Here is a 6831-nt window from a genome sequence, read left to right as displayed (position 1 = left end):
TCTGTCTGTCTGTCTGTCTGTCTGTCTGTCTGTCTGTCTGTCTGTCTATCTATCTATCTATCTATCTATCTGTCTGTCTATTCCTCTATCCATCCATCTACCTAGTCTGTCCATCATCTATAGATATAGATTTAATGACCATCTCTTATGTGCAAGGTATTGTGGGAATACAAAGTTGCTTTTGTATGTCATACTAATAGATTATGAGCTCTCTGAGAGCAGGCACCATATCTCATTTAAACTTTGTATCACTCCCAGGAGCAAGAAGAGGACTCTATACTGAGAAGGCCCTAAAAAAATTTTTTTTGTAAAGGGCTTTGCCAATTTTATTTTTTGATTTTTGGTCTTGTTAATTTGTTTGTTTACTTTTAGTTTACAAGAGTCAGTTCCACAATTCCTTGAGTTTCAAATTTTCTCTTCCCCCCCCCACATAGTGGCATACAATCAAGTATAGTATCTGCAAGTACTTTCACATTAGACATTAGTCAGGTTATAAAGAAGGATTGTATCAGATGGAATGAACAATGGGAAAGAGGAAATAAAACCAAACAAGAAAAAGAAAGAGCGCAGGTAATTTGCTTCAACCTGGATTCAAACTCAGTTCTTTCTAGTTTCTTCTCTGGATGTAGACATCTCTCTCCATCATGAGTCTTTTGGGGTTGACTTATAACCCTGCATTGCAGAGAAGAGTCCAGTCTATCAAAGTTGGTCGTCACACATATGTTGTGTCTGTAATTGTGTACAAATTTCTCCTGGTTCTGCTTTTCTCACTCAGCATCAGTTAGTATGAGCCTCTCCAAGTAAATATGAAGTCCATCTGCTCCTCCTTTCTTATAGCACAATAGTATTCCATTACATGCATATACCACAACTTGTTCAGCCATTCCCCAATTGATGGGCACTTCCTTAATTTCCAATTCTTTTCCACCACAAAAAAATCTGCTATATTTTTGTACATAGGCCCTAAATTTTTTTTTTGTTAAAATGTATTGAAGTTGGATGTGGTCCCTGTATTTAAGGATGACCTTGCAATCTAGTAGAGAAGATGAGAAAAGAGAAATAGCAGTATAAGTTAGCAATATAAGAAATGGAACAATGGAGTAGTAATTGATTAATTATGCAGTTAATTGCCAAATGAGTGGTATGATGAATGCAATTAGTTCAGCAGAGTGAGAGATTACTGTGAGCTGGTTGTGTAGAGGCTTACTGAAGGATGCAAGACTCAAGCTGGGAAAGAAAATTATGGATAGAATTTGAATTGCTAAGAAAGAAAAGGGGTGGCAGTTAGAGCTTGAACGGACGTGGGAAAACACAAATCAAGTTCTAAGGACAAGGCATAGAACCCCTTAGTTGGAGGATTCTCTGATCAGGCTGGCTGTTGTGGGAAACAAGATCAAAAGGGCTCATTCCCCTCCCAGATGTGCTCTGACTTTCCAGATTTCAATACCATGCCTCCACTGCAATCTCACTTTGGAATCTCCCTTAGTGCCTGAGGCTTCCTCACCATGATCATCCATCCAGGTTCATTCTGAAACACCCTTCTGCTATGATAGTCCTTTTGTCCCTTTCCCCATTGGTGAATTTTTCCTGAGGTCTCCATTTTGGGAAAGAGACAAGACTAGTCAACCATTATTCTCCTCCCAGCTGTGCTTCTGAGGCTTCAACATGATGTATCCATGCTGTGTATCCACCTCCTTCCCTTTAGCTCCCTTTGGTTTTTTGTCTCTCTCTCTTCCACTCCTACTCATGCCCCACCTCTTAGCATCTAAGTTCATAGGGGGCAGGACATGCATTTTTTTTCCCTTGAATTTGTGTCCTCAACACTTAGCACAGTGCCTGGTATGGAGTAAGCACCCAATAAATGCTTGTTGCTTGTTGCCTTGCCTAGATAATACAGAGCCTTAAATATCTACATAAAAAGTTGGGACTTTATCTTCTCACCAGAGGTGGACTTGCAGGCTCACCTTGTCAGAGACATATAAAAGCAAAACTCCTGCCTGAATCAGATTTAACTGTAATTGGGAAATGTTCAACAAAATAAATACAATACAATATAGATAATGTTAATTTGTGATTTTTTTAAGTCACTACATGGTTGGGAGGGATCTATTTCTATTTGAGTTTGACACCATTACTAGGCAGTAGAGAACAATTGAAGGCTTTTGAATAAAGGAGTACCATGATAAGTGAAACTAATATTTTAAGCAGATTAATTTAACTCAATGAATTAGAGTAGGGAATGCCTGAGGGCAGGATACCAATTAGGAGCCATCTATAGCACTCTAATGAGAGATGATGAGAATGACTGAACTAAGGTGGTATGTGTGGGAATGGAAAAGAAAGGATAGATATAAAGACATTTTGAAGGTACAATTAAGATGACACAGTGACAGATGACTCAATATCCTGCCTATTCAGATTGATTTTTTACTGCTCCCCAACATAGACACCCTATTCCAGGAAGACTGATACAGAAGCACAATGGGAAAATGTTGAAATTAGAGCAATTGAAAGTTATGATCAAGGTAATGACTTCATCAGACTTGTGTGTTTGGGAGGTTATTTTGGCAACCTCATGAAGGATGAACTCCTAGAGTTCATCATGAGACTAGAAGCAGGGGGGATCAATTAAGAAGATATCACAGTGCTCCAAGCAAGAGACAATAAGGGCTTTAGCTAGGGCGGTCATGGAGGCAGTGGAGATAAAAAGAGAGGGCCAATAAATACTGCAGAGATAGAATGAAAAATATTTAATGAGTATTCATATATGGGGAAAGGAGATGGAAAAGCTAAGAATGACTCTTACAAATTTAGTGACTGGGATGATAGTGGCCTCATAAGAACAATTTAAGCATTTAATTGTTATCCAATTGTTCCACATGTTTTATTTAACCCTTTCCACCTAGATTGTAAACTCCTTGAGAACAAGGAGAGTATATTATACTTTCTAAGTATTCTTTTATTTCATCTATCTCCCAGTAGAATGGCAGGCACATAACAGACATCCCATAAATTTTTCTCATATACTTCGGGGTCCTCTCCCCTGATCTATATCTGGCCACTGGACCCAAATGTCTCTGGAGGAGAAAGTGAGGCTGGTGACTTTACCTAGCCCTCCCTCACTTAAATCCAATTCACTTGCAAGTCAGGTGTCACATTCCTAATGTCATGGACATTTTAATGTCATTAAAAATAAAGGACAAACAACAATAAGCTCATATATGAATTGATTCAATGGTCCAGTGATGAATCCAGTAGATTCTTGCTATAATACACTTGCTATTATACAGATATGGATAATGATAGATAGACCATCTGACGTGTTGAGAACCTTTGCAAAGAACTTGGCATAGACCATCTCATTTCATCCTTAGAAATATCAGGGTGGCTAGGTGGCACAGTGAATAGAGCACCGGCCCTGGAGTCAGGCAGACCTGAGTTCAAATCCAGCCTCAGAAGACTTAACACTTAATAGCTATGTGACCTTGGGCAAGTCACTTAACCCCAACTGCCCTGCCCTCCCCCCTCCAAAAAAAAAAGAAGTATCAATATCCCCATTTTTCAAATAAGGAGACCGAGGTTCATAGAGGTCAAGCAACTCAAGGACATACAACTAATAAGTGACAGTGAGCTGGCATTCCAACCTAAGACTTGTAACCATATACAGCATTCTTTTTACTATATCTCACAGCTTCCCATCGATAATACAGTCAGCTCAGCAAGCATTTACTGGTGTTTTTTTAATAAATGCTTATTGATATCTTTTTTACATCACCATCATTTTCTTAAGTAAGGAAATCATCACATCCCAGAGAATTATCTCATATAAAGTACTGTTAAAGACAAAAAAAGAAAAAGAGAAAAAAATCAGCATAACTCATCAGTACATTAAAGAAGACTCAAAATAGGTTTAATGTGCAACACACATGAACCTTCTACCTCTCCAAAGAGGAAGTGGGTGGGCAAAAGCAGGGTTCCTGCCCTCAAAGAGCTTACATTCTTTTTTTTTTTTAAGCAATCGGGGTTAAGTAACTTGCTCAAGGTTACACGGCCAGGTGTTTCTGGGTGGGTGCTAAGTGTCTGAGCCCGGGATTTGATCTCCAGGTCTTCTCAACACTGGAGCCGGTGCTCTTATTCGCTGTGCTACCTGGCCGCCCCAAGAGCTTACATTCTAATGAGGAAAACATCATTCAAACAACTGTGTACATAGAAGATATATACAGGGCAAATGGGAGGTAATCTTAGAAGGAAGATTCTGGTAGTAGGAGATACTGGGAAGGTCCTCTTATGGAAGGTAAGATTTTTTTGAGTGTTAGAGAAATCCAGGGAAACCAGAAGTAGGAGATGAAGGATGGAGTGTCATGTTCTAGTTAACAACAATATGGCCAGCATCACTGGACCATTGAGTATATGGAGGGCACTAAAACATATGAAGACTAAAAAGATAGGAAGGGCTTCAAAAAGCCAAACAGGGTATTTTATATTTGATCCTGGAAGTCAAAGGGAGCCAATGGAGTTTGCTCACCAAGGTAGGGGAGTGGCATTGTCATACATGGCCTTGAGGAAGATTGATGACTAAGTGGAGTTTGGGTAAGAGTGAGGTGAGATTTAATTTGATAGAGGCAGTTTTCTTACCTGGGAATTCTCCAAACTAGTGAAATCACAGATCTACTCCCTATCCTGTAGGCTCACACACATAGAGAGTAAAAATATTCGACAGTTGGTGAGTTGTTCAGTACTTCAAAAATTCTGTGATATCCTCCAAGTGAGATCAGGGCTATCATGACCCTCTCCTGCCTTACAAAACAGCTTCTTGAGTTGATATGGACATAAAATTCATACCCTGGCACTCATGCCTTTTCTTGGTGAAATTCTCCAGACATAACTAGACTGGGTTTCTGATACCATCTTGTCATCAGGCCCACACCTGAAGCCCATCCACCAAGGCAAAACCTGCCACAGCTCCAGCTCTGCTCTCATAGCCCCAAGGGTCCAGGGTCATTTCCACATCAAAATGAGGCATGAGAAAAATTAAATAACTTGGTTATTAAGACAAATAGTGAACTTAGGAAAAGGAAGGCTTGGAGGATGATATAATGAGTTTTATTGGAGGCACATTGAGCTTGAGATGCCTATGCAATATCTACTTTGAAATGTCCAATAAGCAATTTATGATGGAAAATTGGAGTTCAGAAAAGAGACTGGGATTGTGTGTGTGCACATATATGTACATATATATTTAAAATTGGGAATCATTTGCATATATATGATAATTAAACCCATGGCAGCTGATAAAATCATGAGAGCAACCCTCATCACATTTCACCTGGATTACTACTCTAGGCTCTTAATTGGTCAGCATGCCTCAGGTCTCTTCCCTCTCAAATCTCTCTTTCACATAACTGCCAAAGTGATTTTCCTAAAAGACAAGTCTGACCATGTCACTGACCTACTCAATAAACTACAGTGGCTCCCTATTACCCCTAGGACTGGGATTCCTAACCTGGGGTCTGTGAATTTGTTGTAAAAATATTTTATAACTATATTTCAATATGATTGGTTTCCTTTGGATTTTATCTTATGCATTTAAAAACATTCTTTTTGAGAAGAGGTCCATAGACTTCTACAGATCCTAGGGGGTCTAGGACACAAAAAAGAACCTCTACTATAGGGTCAAATACAACTTCTCTGTCATTTAACGACCTTCCCAAATTGCCCCACAACCTACCTTTTCAGTTTATTAAATACTACTTCCATCACATACTTCTTGACCCAGCCAAACTGGCCTTCTTGCTATCACTAACACAGAGAACCCTATTTCTCATTTCCATGTTTTTTGCACTGCCTGTTCCCTATGCCTGGAAAGAACTCTTCCCCCCCCCCCCACCCTCACCTTTGCCCCTTAGAATCTCCAGTGTCCTTCAAAGTTCAGCTCAAGCATGACCTACTATGAGACCTTTCCTGATTCCCCTAACTATTGGTGCCTCCCCCAGATTACCTTGTATTTAGTTTGCATATTTATATCTATTTGTATATACATGTTTGTATTGACAGAATGCAAACTCCTTGAAGGTAGGAACTGTTTCATTTATACCAGTGCTTAGTATAGGTGCCTGGCATACAGCAGGTGCTTAAGACATCCTTGATGATTGCTTGATTGTTAGTACAGTGTCTCAACAATGTGATAAAAGGACTTCCCTGGATTTGTCCCAGTCTCAGAAGGGGGGGATACAGAGGGGAAGTAAGGTACCAACTGTCACAAGTCAGCAATTAAAGCAGAAACAAAACCCAGAGATCCTCACTGTTGTTTCATGGTTCTCTTGTGGTTGCTGCACTCGGTCCAACAGCATGGCAGGATGAGTGGCCTATTACCAGAGGGAAGTTAACCTTCTCAAATTTGCTGAAATTATTTGAAGGTTTGTGCCTATGTTGCTGCCTTTCTACATAGGGAAAACTGGGTGTCCTTCACCAGGGTTGCTAACCTTAGAGCTAAAAAAACATCATTAAAGCAAGTATTAAAATAAGCCCAGCTATTTCTTGTGAGCGTATGTGAAAAGGAAAGAGAATTAGAGCAAGGAAGGGAGAGTAAAGAAAGTGTAGAGGGGGAGATGGGACAGAGAAAAAGAGAGAGATAAAGAGACAGAGAGATACAGAAACAGAGAGACAGAGAGGCACAGAAAGAAACAGAGGAGAAAGAGAAAGGGAAAGAAAGCAGGAAGAGGAGGAGGAGAAGGAAAAGGAGAAGGAGAAGAAGAAGAAGGAAAAGAAGAAGAAGAAGGAAAAGAAGAAGAAGAAGAAGAAGAAGAAGAAGAAGAAGAAGAAGAAGAAGAA

Source organism: Petaurus breviceps, unplaced genomic scaffold (genome assembly GCF_028583685.1).
Source record: "Petaurus breviceps papuanus isolate PSGF00001 unplaced genomic scaffold, PetGlider_PUasm1.0 186, whole genome shotgun sequence".
Classification (NCBI taxonomy): Eukaryota; Metazoa; Chordata; class Mammalia; order Diprotodontia; family Petauridae; genus Petaurus; species Petaurus breviceps.
This window is presented reverse-complemented; position numbering follows the sequence as displayed.